The sequence below is a fragment of the Gorilla gorilla genome, chromosome 9, assembly GCF_029281585.2.
Source record: "Gorilla gorilla gorilla isolate KB3781 chromosome 9, NHGRI_mGorGor1-v2.1_pri, whole genome shotgun sequence".
In the NCBI taxonomy this organism is placed as follows: Eukaryota; Metazoa; Chordata; class Mammalia; order Primates; family Hominidae; genus Gorilla; species Gorilla gorilla.
The window spans coordinates 45,022,413-45,036,308 of NC_073233.2; the positions used below are offsets into that span (position 1 = coordinate 45,022,413).

Below are 13,896 nucleotides of genomic sequence, written 5' to 3' on the forward strand. Positions count from 1 at the left end.
GCTTTAAGATAATAGACAGCATCCACTTTCTGTTCTTTAATGAGTAGTCATAATATGAGAAGCCCAAGCCACATGGGGAGACCACATGGATAACTAACTTGCCTCTGTCAATCCCATATGATCTCCCTGCCAAGTGCAAGCATCAAATGCCAACCATGTGAGTGAGCCAAGTCGGACATTCCAGGCCAATTTTAGATTGGCCCAATAGCCTGACATTTACAGCCATTCAACAATGGCCCAGCAAGTATCACGTGGAGAGAAAAAAACTGAGCCCAATCATTTCATGGAAAAATAAGAGATAATCAGATAGCTGTTTTAGGTGTTTAAATTTTGATATGGCTTATAATGCAGCAATATAAAAGAAAAATGGTCAGTATCTGTAAAGGTTTCTTAAGCTACAATCCCTGCTCATTAGTCCATCAGTAAAGCCCTCAGGTAAACTTCACATCTTTGTGTCTGGACCCCATTCTTTTATCCGAAGAGTACTGTTCTGCTTCCTACTGTATTAATCCACAGCCTAGTTTGGCCTGCACTTTCTAGACCCAGAATCAGCATGAAAATTATAAAAAGTCCTCAGTCTCTTAGAGCTGGACAAAGTTCAGAGTTTAAAGGACAACTACATTTATATTATTGTATTCATAGCTATTTTTATCTCTTTTGTTACCTGGACAGATTCATGCAGAACTTATTCAAGAAAAGCAAACCCTTCTCCACATGCATTTTGGAAAATCACTTGCAGCCATTGCTTAGAATTTTTAATTTATTTTGAGTTCGGGTTTCTCTCTGATTGAAAGTTTATATAACAAACTCGACTTCTGAGATTAAGAGATGAGATTCTAAGGCAAGAATCATTTAGAAGATACTCCTTTATTCAAGAAAAACAACTGATTGTTACTTTTTATATAATACTATAATCACTCTCCCTTTCCCTCTCTTCACCACTTTATATTCAGAAAGTTTGCTTATAACTATGTTATATCCATTTTGGGGAGGTCTATACTAGCAGAGAGAGTTTTCCCAAAATTTTTGACTGAGTAAATTCATTAATATCAAGTACTTACAGATTACATGATTTCACTTTTTTCATCTTTAGTTTTTCTGACCTATATGAGGCCAATAAAGAGCCTAGAACTGAGAACTGAATTTGGAGAAAAGACGTTAGGTATGATGGTCTGAAAGACATCAGCAGTAGCTGACGTGGGATTTACCATTTTTAGTATTCAATATATATTTTAATGTAATGTGCCATCTGTAGTGCACCATAGAAATGCAAATCTCAAATCATATTTTTCCGGTAAGTTTGCTTTTTTTCATTGCATGGACAGAGAAAACTTTTAAGAAACTTACCATAGCTAAGTTAGATTAGAATGAGTAAGTGTTGGACACTTACAATTAGTCTGTTGGACAGACTAATTTTTCAACAGGCATATGATACTCTACTGTCTTATACAGTGCCCATCTTTTCTCTAGGCCAAACATAATTTTGGACTCCCATTGATTAAGATCCTCTGATTCAATTTAAAGCAAATTTATTGATTGTCGTAGTCAACAAGTTTTCATATGAACAAAATGTATATAGCAAATAATAGGGGACCCCAAACTGGCATAAAGCATTTCAAATGTTGTTGAATTTTGATTTAAATATAAAATTAAATAAAGAAATTCAAGATTTTTTCTATCTTGCCGCTCATGGTTATTTTATAATATTTACACTGAAATTTATCCAAATTTAGCCTTTAGAATATACAATGCTCTAATATTGATGTTATTAGCTACTCATAGGAAGTGTTAAATATATTGTATTCTAACAAATAATAAAGGCAAAAAATCAATACCTGCTTCAGGAAGCATTTTGTTTTTAACATGATATGTTTGAAAATAAATAGCATAGAGGGCATCTGACTGTATGTTAGCCCGAAAGGTAATTTGCTTTAACTTGCTGAGCCTGTTCTCATTTGCTAACAACTCCCAGTTTCTAGTTCATAGGATTGTTTTAAGTCCTCATTGGGCATTTTAAGTTCTGTTTGAAAGAGCTGCATCACAATTCTTATAAAGGACTTGTTGAATCATAAGCTGTTTCCTTAAGCACCAGTTATGTGGGAGACCTTGTGCCAGGCACTGGGCCACATAAATGAGAATCACAAGGACCAGGATTAAGAAGAGACAGGTAAGTCCTCTTCTAGAACGTAGCAGTAAGGAAGCACCAACAAAATAAAATCGTACTCAATATAATTAATAGTTAAATGCAGTATTTTTACAAAATATAAACGTAAATGTAAAATATTACATAAATAGAAAGTTAGTATGACTGATTTACTCTTTTTGTGTCAGGCTCCAGTGTGACTCAGCACAGTGCTCACAGCCCATGCTCTCAAGAATCTCAGCTTAGGAGGAGGCAAAGAGGTAAAGCACAGGTCAACATGCAGTGTTGGACTACATAGAAAGTACATATCCTTCATTAGTGCTGGCAAGACAGATGAATTAATGCCTTTCAGGGGTAAACATCCTATCTATTGATATTGATATTGATATTGATATTGTTACTGCTGATGTTGTTAAATTACTTTTATGGAAAGAAATACATGATGCCCAGGTCTGCCCAAAAGAGACCTCCTAAATATTATTTGTTTCTTTAAATATCTTCTCTCTCTTATTATTAATTGGTAAGGAGAAAAAGAGCTAAATGTTTCCAATTTGAATGTGATGTGCTCCCATCTAATTAGCAATTAAAGAGTTTTTACAAACTTAATGAATCTTCATTCCCTTCATCTGACTATCTCTGTTGCATTTTTGCAAATCAGCATGCACACAAAAATACAGTTTCATTGAGTTGCCTGACCTAACAAGCACTGAACATTTTTTATCACATTTCTCTGAAATCTTCAGCATTTTAGTACTGACATATTGCTAATGTGAGGAAATATGACTTTATTCTGCTGACTACTAATTAATCTTTATAATTATATCATCTCTCAAGCATAATCAAAATCAGATGGGAGAAATAGTGGCTCTAAGAAAAATCTTTATCTGCATAATTGTCTTACTATAAGAAAAGACCTCAACTGAAGCCTCACTTTGAGATAAGTGATTGACTTGGTAATTATTGTTCTCAAATTAAGAAGAGTTTAAAAGAAAGAAAAATAAATTTCGCGTGCATGTTATGCACTGAGTTTCAATGAGACATTGAGAAGTTCTGAGAATATGTTTTTAATAATAGGAAGAAGGCCAGGCATGGTGGCTCATGCCTGTAATCTCAGCACCTTGGGAGGCCGAGACAGGCAAATCACAAAGTCAGGAGATCGAGACCATCCTGGCCAACATGGTGAAACCCCGTCTTTACTAAAAATACAAAAATTAGCTGGGTGTGGTGGCACATGCCACATGTAGTCCCAGCTACTTGGGAGGCTGAAGCAGGAGAATCACTTGAACCCGGGAGGCAGAGGTTGCAGTGAGCTGAGGTCACACCACTGCACTCCAGCCTGGCGAGAGAAGGAGACTCCATCTCAAAAGAAGAAGAAGAAGAAGAAGAAGAAGGGGAGGAGGAGGAGGAGGAAAAAGAAGAAGAAGAGGAAGAAGAAGAAGACGAAGAAGAAGAATTATTATTATTATTATTTAGGGCCTACTCTAAATCTAAGATGATTTCATCTCAAATTCTTTAGCTTAATTACACATGCAAAGACCATGTTTCCAAATAAGATCACATTCACAGCTACCGTAAATGAGGACTTGGACATATGTTTTAGGGAGCACTGTTCAACCCAGTAGATACATTTCAAATTTTTTTGCTAATAATGACAAAAAATGAATATTAATATATCGTGAATTATAGAAAGACAAATAGAAATCAACGTATTTATAAGGGTTAATTTGTATCATAAAATAATTCTTTTCCTGCAAGAGATTAAAATGCCAAAGAGACAAGTACTTAAAGGAGCTGCATTAAAGGAGAAAAATAACATCTTGGTTGGGTTTAGTATGTATTTTACTTCAATTACCTACTGCTGGTGAGAGTGAGATCATTGTTAGATGTCAGAATGCAGACAGCAATAAACTATACTGGATGCTAACTGTAGGAATTGTTTGTTTTGTTTTGTTTTGTTTTCGGCATTACCTACAAAATGCAAAGAGGTCCTTGCAGGGCATCAAGCCTTGCAATTAACAAACAAAAGGTACATATTCTACTGGATGAAATAATAAACTAACAGGAAGAGTCAATTTGCTGCCTTATTTTGGAAACATGACTCATACCTTTTAGATAGGTTTTTCCAATATCATCACCTTATCTCTTTCCAATCATGTTTGATATTTAGGTTCAGACATGCAGAACTAACAGTTATTAAAAGGAGCGTATGCCAGCCATATTTCCAGTTAAAAAGGAACATGACAAGTATACCTGAAAAATAAGATGAATGGCAGAAAAGAGAAATATATTGAATGCTAAAAAAATGTTTGAAGTCAATTTCCATGGTGACTTCAGAGGTTTACTGGAACATATTTATTTTGGCATACTTTGTGACTCAGACAATCTCTCAATTTATTGGCTTCTGACCACTTGCTTTCAGAATCTAGGTATAGTCTGGATTACTCAATATCTCATCTGGTTAAGAACCTGAAGTTCAAAATAATGGAAGGCATACTTGCTTATAGGAGCATGGTATATTATTGAAATATTTGAAAAGTAGATCTGTATAAGCAAAGTTATGAAAGGACTGTTTATTTATTTGAAGAAGTAAAAATGATACTTCTGATATTTTCTAGTTGGAGGAGAATTACTAAAGGAAGAACCATGAAAAATCTAACAATTATGAGGAAAGGAAATAATAGTAACAACTAATTGTTTAATCATAGAAAAAAGGGAAAATTTTTAGGGAACTATTTATTAGATTGATTCAGCTTTGACAGTTATTTGAGTATTACACAAGGTCAGGAATCAGAGATCAGAGATGGAAAGGTCACTATAGAACATGAATAACTTTCAAATCTACTTTAGAGAAAACTTACAAGCTAACTTCAAAAAGTATTTGTCAGTCCTAGACAAGTTAGTATGTCCTAGCATAATAATTGGGTCATCTTGGGATTGATAACAGGAGTACTATTAAAGTCAACTCAACTGTACTCAGAAGTCGTTGAAAACGTGCTAATTATGCTTAGAAGTGTGGTGACTATCCAGTATTAACCCCTTTCCTTATCTACCAATCATTTCACTTACCTCCAGTCCCTAGGACTCCATTTGAAGGACTAGTAATGAACTTAGCAATTATTCATTGAGTAGCAACTATGTGGGTGGAAGTTCTAAGGAGCTGTGAAGTTGTAAAGATTAGTAAGCTATAAATCAATTCTTTAAGTGTTTATAATTTAGAGACAGAATTAAGATACCTACAAAAATAAATATAATGCAATATCTAGAATACCAAATATCATGAGGAATCACAGGAAACAATTAGTAGTGAGTTTCAACAAGCGAGAGATTATATTCTGTTTTCAGGAAATGGAATTGAGGGAAGTATTCGTAAAGGTCTTGGCATTTTTAGCAGAGCCTAGAATAAAATAGTTTGGATCTGGACATATAGAGTGGACTGGGAAAGGGAATTCCAGGCAGAATGTACACTGTGGGTAAATGCAGAGGCAAAGAAATAAAAGAAATGTAGAAGAAGTGATGAATGGATTGATAAGAAAATGCTGGGAGGATGTTAATAGACAATAAATATTCAAGTGCAGATTAGGAAAACCTTGAATATCAGTTTAAGGAATTTGCACTTTGTTTTATAAGTCCTAAGGATTCAGTGATAAATTCAGGGAAGTAAATTAAATTATCAGACAGAGATTTTAAGAAACCAATTGCTTCTGTGATGCCCTCCAATTGATGTATACTGAATATTCTTTTCTGCTTTTTGTAGTTTTTTTCTTACCACTCAGCACCAAATATATATCTTTGTTCATGTGATATAAATAATCATTGCTTAACAGGCATGGAAAAGAACTAACAGAATCCAACAACTATCAATGTGTTTTGAGTGGAACTTTCCTTAAAAAAGTCCCCCAAAATGTGTTTAGCTATTTTTAAATAAGATCACTACTGGCATGGGGAAGGAGAGGCAGTAGTTCTTTAACGTGTGGAACTGCAAAACATTTAGCATCTGTGTCTTGGAACACTATATATATCCTTGCCCACCACCCTCCACAAGTCCTTGTGCCAACCACAAAATTCCCACTCACATTTCCAGATGCCCCTAAGTATGTGTGGGAACATGAGCCAGATCATCCCTTAATTGAGAACCACAGGATCCAGCATATAATAATTACACATAATGTTTGTAAATAAAAGGTCTAATACACATGTTCCACCATGTATTCTTTTATGTTACCTTCATAAGGAACACTGTAGTGAAGGAATTCTGTTCTGAATAAACTAAGAAACCCATATACCAGATATCTATTTTGGATTTAATAACGGATAATAGTATAGTTAAGGCCCTTAGTAATTATGCTATAAAGAAATCCTTTTAACATTATACAATTTTTAAAATTTTTTTTGATACAGAACTTCCCTATTTGTTTAATATCTAACTAGCCCTAAGGTTAATATTCAAAATTATTGATAAAATGCATTAGGAGATCTGATGATAGATGTCTTAAGAAGAAGATCGAAGATCAGAGTTTCGGAAGGACATTCTCACACAGATCTCAGGGAGTCTTTGCCCACCTAGTCTATTCAACTTTGCTGATCTCCTTTTTTTCTTTACTCTCTCCACTTCCAATGATTTGTCTCCATACTTGTGAATTTATTCAATCCTCAATTTCCAACTAAACATTTTCAACAATTGTTCTTGAATAACACCAACAAGAATATAAAATGTTATGTCTATACTTCATTTGAAACATGTATATTGTATTTTTAGTTTAACTATAGAAATGTACTTTTTATTTTACCAATAGAATTTTGGAAATTCTAGCCACTTATGCTAATCTATTCTCTCTTCTTCTTCTTCTTTTTTTTTTTTTTAACTTTCTGTTTCTTCTTTTGTCCGTATCTTTTTCACAGAATGAGAATGCAACACCTGTAAGGCATTTAGTTCTAGTGGCATTTTTCTCCCTTGCATAACTTAGCTGTTAAGCACACACACATATATATACACATGTATATATATATATATTTCTTACCTTTTTATACATTAAACATACATATCAAACACTTGGAAACAAAACGTGTTTCTATAATATATGGGTATATTATTCCAAATGGCTAGTATTTTGCTAATCATGCCCCTCTAATTAGCATTGCCATTGGAAGTAAAAGTGTTTGGATGACACATAAGCATATTAGTCATATGAAGGTGTAATCTGTTGTTTCGCCTGCCAAGAGAAAAAAATCACATTCCTAGAATCCAAAAGAAAGGAAAAACTTGACAAAATATTAAGAGTGAATAAAAGAAATATTATAATTTAAACACCTACACTGTGCCACGAATTGTGTAAGGCATGGTAAATGTCTCTTACTTCTCAAACTCCCCGGGAGACATTTATCAATAATTCTTATTGACATTCTTATTGATGTTGTCCTTCCATTTTAAATATTAGAAAAGAAAAACAGAATGAAATTAACTCACTTGCCCAAGGACACGTAATGCATTAGTGGCATGAGTTCATGTTTGTTTAACTCAATATCCTGGCTCTCTTCACTACCTCTTATTTCTTGTCTATGACAGGCCACAGCCAATCTTTGGCATGTTTCAATTTGTTCGCTAGGTTACACATCCCTAGTCAGCTTATTCAAGGAATCATTGCAACAAATTAATCAGTAGTAAAAAGCCAGATGGAAGAGTATTAATTTACTTTCTTATTTTCTTTCTACGTAACATGTCTTCGACCTATTTCTCTTGTTCTTAAGATCAAGGCCAGGTAAAGCCTTAAGTGATATAAAGTGATATCACATAACAAGTGATATGAAGTCGCTTGAAAAATGCGCATTTTAATCTTCTCTACTTCTTACTGTCTATATGACCTTGGGTCCTTTACTTAATTCCTCTGAATCTGTTTTCTTTTATCTATATATAGAGTGATGAATGATGATATCTAGCTAATACAAGGGTTCTTCAAAAGATAAGATGTAATAATATGTAGATATTTTCTCCTCAAACCCTACACTCATTTGGCATTTAACCTTCTTTCCCAGCCCTCTAAATTCAATTATTGTATCTCTGGGAATATATGAATTCCAAAGTGATAATATAAATAAGTATACAGGAGAATGTTGGTGGATTTCTTTGATGGCAGAATTAAAACAATCAGTAATTGATGCTATATCAGCTAAAAAAGTACAAGCTGATTTTTTAGGATACTCCATGAAAACAAAATGTTGAGTTTAATTGCCAGAACTGAAATTCCCAGCATTAATACTGACAGCATTTATTTCCACCCTTTCTAAACTCAAAGGTAATAAGGCTGAAATATGCAGTTCCCACATGTAAGATGAATTCTTGTGTATCTGTGTGTACAGTTATTTTTAATACCTATATATTGATTTCAGGTTTACCTCCTATTCCACAGGGCATAAATATGCAATGGCACTATTCATAAACTCAACCAATGGCACAATCATTTTAATACTGACATGCTTCAGTACAAATAAATATAATTCAGAGAAAATCTTCCATGAATATTCCTTATGGAGCTGAAAAAAATATTATCTGAAGCAAGATGTTACTATGGGAGGATTATATTACGTGCACTGTGTTTTGGCAATGCTTTGGGATACAGTCATTAAATAGGTTGGCTGAAAATTCATTTTACTGGTTAATTAAATCCAAGAGTTTGCAAGAAAGGTGGTCTTATTATTTTGGATTTTATTTCTTAAAACATTAATCTTATTGAAATTTTTAAAAGTTATGAAGGGGTAGTTGGGAGTACTGACAAATTTTACATAATCTCTTTTTTAATGCAAGGTTTTTGCTCTGTACTAGTTTAAATTTTTATGTTTGAAAGGGAGTATATTGTTCTTATTCTTGTTGCTTTGCTTTGTTTTGCATTACAAAGCAATACATTAAAAACACCGTTTCTATTCTGTTAGCATAAAATCATCCAGAAAATGGGTGAGGTAATAGCATTTATGGGACCTTTTTTTTAAAAAACAGGGGATTATGCAAGGGACTGTGTAAATAATGTCACTGAATTCTACTATGGCCTTCCAATGTGAAGATAATTAGCCTCCCATACCACTGTCCTTCTGTACAGTTAATAAAACTAAAGGTCAGGGAGAATAAGCAATTGGTTCAAGGTGATACACATTAGCATTTGTGATGTTAAAATTTGAATTCAAGTTCCTTTAAAACCAAAGATATAATTTGTATTTTCCGATTTCATTGCTACCTTCCCCAAAATTGCCTTTCTTTAAACAGGGAATTTTTTTGCCCTTAGAGAAGAAGATACAGTTGATTAAATGAAATATAGAATATTGCAGAGCCAAATACATCCACCTATACCACACTGTTTCATTAGCCACCAGCTCACCAAATTCTATTTAAAAAGGATTTCGAGGAATTATAGATTTAAGTAACATAAATATCTTCCCACTTAAATATTTTTCAAAATATGGAACCATTCAGAAGATATACAATACAGTTGATAAAGATTTTCTATCATATCTAAAAGTAATGTATCCATTTGGAAAAACCACCTACTGAAATGTAGAATAAAAATAAAACTTAGCACTGGCTTGTCAACTATTTGAATTTATTTTATCCAAAAAATACTATGTTACCTCAATCATATTCTTTCAAATTGTATGCAAGTATATTTCAAAGTAAGTGCATACAGACAACTTGTATGGGAAAAGTAGAAAAATAGATATATGAAAAGGGAACAATGTATTAATAAATACAATACTGGTAGCATTGCAAAAACTGAAAAACACATGACACTCTTCTTTGTATAATACAAGTTTGTTATTATTCCGAGTCTTGAAATTTTCAATTCAGTTCTAGTACTTAATCTTTCACATGTCTGAAAAAGTTGCACTAGATATATGTAAAAGGAGCAGAACAGTCTACTTTTTGCTTTCTCAATATACATCAGGCAAATGGGATGTTGCCAAATGTCATTTCTGCAGCAAATACTCTCTACACTCTAGAGTAGGATTCACATTGTGGAATTTCAGAAAAATGGTTGGTGGTGTTGGGGGCGGTATATATTTGTCTTAGAAAACTGCTCACATTAATTACCTTATGAACATTTCACTATGAGTTTCAGATTGTTTACTGACAAACTACAAGGGGATGGTAAAAATAGATGGGCTAAGCAATCCAAGACTTCCAGCAGTGAAATTCCTCTTTGGAAATTTATATTATGTTTTAGATTTGCAAAATGATATTTTTCATAACAATAAAATAAGTACTGACATTAATTTTAAAGGGGAAAATTTCAAAAGGTGTAAGCTATACTTGGGTAGATAAAATGAAATATAAGCTAAAATTTATTCAACAATTACTTTGTTCCAAGAACCACACAGAAAACTTTATATTAATTAACTTATTTAGTTTTCATGATGGTCCTATAAAAAAGCATGGTTGGTTCTATTTGCCTGTGAGGACATTTTATTTTCATTTCTGAGAGGTAATAACAATACAAATAAATAATTAGCTCAAGTTACGTATACTCAGTCAATAGTCAGAGACATGATACAACTTTCCCAGGTAGTAGAAGCCAGAGCTGAAATTAGAAACCAGGTCTGCATCCCCACAAAGTCATGCTGTTTCTAGGCCAGCACACTTACTACTTATCAATATTTCTGATCATTTTGATTGATATATTCTGGTATCTAATAGCTAATATGGAATGTATATTTGAAAATGTGATGATAGCTTAATAGGACCCTAAATAAAGTTTCCAAAAATAATTCTATGCTGCATATTTGGGATTTGATGGTATGCATAATGATATGGAAAGTATAAGAAGGATAAAGGCAACTTAGTCAATGTTCTAAAAACATCTACAATGGTTTAGTTTCTTAAGAATGTTATTGTTGAATGATAAATGTCAACATTACTCCTTTGCAATGGCAAAATTTTGTAAAATCAGTAAGAATAGTTGTCCTTTATATTTGCATTGACATTTACTGAATGAACCACAAATTGTATAGATGGGAAGGGAGCTACATCTGAAGGAAAGAGCTATTTCTGAATGGATTTGTCATCCCAATTTTAGACCATTCTGACCAAGTGCTTTGAAAAGTTGTTCTCATTTCAACAGTGTTTGTTGAATTACTCAGTTAGGGCTTTACAATCCTTAGCACCTGTATTTTATATATTTTCACTAGATTTACAAGATTTGAAAATATTTTCAACTTCTGAGAATATTGTATTTGTCACACAAAAATAAAGTGAAGCAGAGCTAAGAAGCAGAACTATTTCACCAACCCTTAGGATTGTTGTTTTCATTAGGAAATAAAATCAAAATGGGAAATGCATCTTGCATAGCTTCTTTTTTCCCAAAAAGCCATTTTTATGCATTTTTTTTTAGTTTTGACAAGTGTAATATTACCTATCGATACATTTCCATAAATATCTTTGATAAAAAATTAAATCTTTTCAAATAGTAAGTCACTATATAAGATAAATAAATAAGTGAATCAAATGCAATAGTTATTTCAATACAAAATATCTTGCTTATAAATGGGTAAAAATGTTACTGCTAGCATGACATTCTGTGAACAGTTAAATAAAGCAGCTGCTCAAGAATTTGAAATGCCCTCAGGAGCCAACATCTTGATTACAAGCACTCATAATACCAACTTATTATGCCCAAGAGTATAGTCACGAGAGAGAACTATAGTTTACAATACATGAGGGTTCTAAAACCTTCTGATAACCTAACACCCATGGTAGGAAGACACAAGAAAAGAAGTCAACACCATCTAAGAAGATTCCAGGAGCAACTCTTCAAATAAATGATTGGCTCTTTGTAAAACCATTTGATTGTATGATACAGAAATAGATCTTTTTTTGAGGTCTTATGATAAGAAAATAACAACCTGAGGTTTGGGTTTGATTAGGCAAGGTATTTTGGTTGTTTGTCTCAAAACAATATAACTGATTTTCCAGTATACCTAAGCTGTACATGTTGTGCCAGGAATATGAGGCAAATAAGAGGGGTATAACAAAGAAAACATGTTTCTTATTCAGAAGCCAGAAAAATTAAGAATAGGCAAAGAAGCAGAATGTTTGACAGATCAGGATGGGTGCATCATGACTGAGTCTTTTTAAGGAAATAAAATATCTAACTTTATTTAGATAGATTAGTGATAGGAACATCGATATTTAAAGTTTAAATAAGACTAAGTGTTTTTCACTAGGCAATACTGAACGATTGGTATATCTGAACATAAAAATGACAAAATTATAGCTAAATGTTAGAAAAACTAAATAAAGATGGAGTTAGAGGAACAATTTTAGCTACGATTTATTAAACATTTTCTATATGCTATATATTGTGCTAAGCATTTTATCTATGTAACCAATTTTAATCCTCTCTATATTAGTTTTCTAGTCAAGTAAGTCTTATTTAGTTTTAAGAAACGCAAGTTCATTTATAATAGTTTAAATAAAAAAGGAGAATTTATTTTAGAGGTACAAAGGACATTTCTCAGGAACTACATCTGGATTCAGGAGCCAAAGCATTGGGATCTATATATACTTACCCATCTTTCATTACTGAATATTCTATTTCATGCCATTTCTCCTTGTTATCCTCTACTTTCTCATTATGTACATTTTTATATTTTCATTTTGCAAACACTTATGTAACACTTGCTTTTAGTCCCTATTCAATCCTCATAATAAAACTATGAAGCAGAGACCATTATCTTCACTTTATAAATGTAAATACAGCACAGAAAGGTTACGTAGCTTGCCCAAGTTGGTCTAGCTAGCATAAGACATGCTGTGATTCAAGCCAAGCTGTCTGGCTTTATGCTCTTATTCTCCCTGCCTGCCCAGTACCATTGCATTGGCCAACGGGAACACCAGGCCAAATCCACTTTAAAACTGGACAGTCCTCCCATATAGACTTTACACTCTGGGACTTCCAGCTCAAATACTTGAAAGAAAAGAATACTAACAAAAGATTACTGGACTTTAACTTTGGAATGGAGGTGAGGCACAAATACATAAAAAGGGGATGACAGAGTCTGTAACTTCTAATAATCTTTGCCAGTTTGGGGAAACACCAAACCGATATTGTCCACATTAACTCAGCCTGGGATCTGTTCGTAGTTAAAATATTTTAAAATTCCAATTAATGATATAATTCAAAATAAATAGCATAAATTGTGCAGAAGGTATAACCCTTTGTAAAGTCACATTTGTTCAGTACTGTCCTTAACACAGAATATGAAATAATCGGGAAAAAGAGGTAAAATATGACATGTTTACAAAGTTTATAGACAACAGAGGGAGGCAGAGAGGGAGAATTCACAATACAAATATTTTTAAAAATCAGTGTTCAATGCGTAAATACTATAGAGTATGACATGAAGCTGAGATGTGTGGGCTATGAGACCAGATTGTCTGTGTAAGAATTTAGCCTTGGCTATTTAGCCTTGGAAAATTATCTACCCTCTGTATTCTTATATATGCCAAATTTACACATAAATGGATATGAATGATGATGCTTACTTTAGACGGTTGCTGAGAGGGTTAATGTGGAGAATCTGCATAAAAATACATTAATGTTAAGTAGTCACAATAAAAATTAAGATATTTAAGGCTATGTGGAATTCCAAAGTGAAACAAACAATCTATTGACGCTTTTGTTAAAATGCCTATTGTGGCAAGTTAGATTGGTAAGGGAAATGGCAAAGAAATAGTGTTGGGGATGTGAAATTGGATTAGATAACCCCATAAA

At 33.1% G+C, this 13,896-nt stretch overlaps 1 long non-coding RNA gene across 2 annotated transcripts in view; it reads left to right on the forward strand.

Moving 5' to 3' along the window:
- The first annotated feature begins 38 nt into the window (after positions 1-38).
- The window catches only part of LOC134759286 (uncharacterized), a 41,397-nt gene continuing 27,539 nt past the window's right edge, over positions 39-13,896 (forward strand). Inside the window, exons 1-2 of one of the 2 annotated variants that reach the window (XR_010135381.1) lie at positions 39-157; positions 2,332-2,497. This is a non-coding gene — a long non-coding RNA (uncharacterized lncRNA). The remainder of the gene's footprint in view (positions 158-2,331; positions 2,498-13,896) is intronic. The other variant, XR_010135380.1, reaches the window with a different exon arrangement.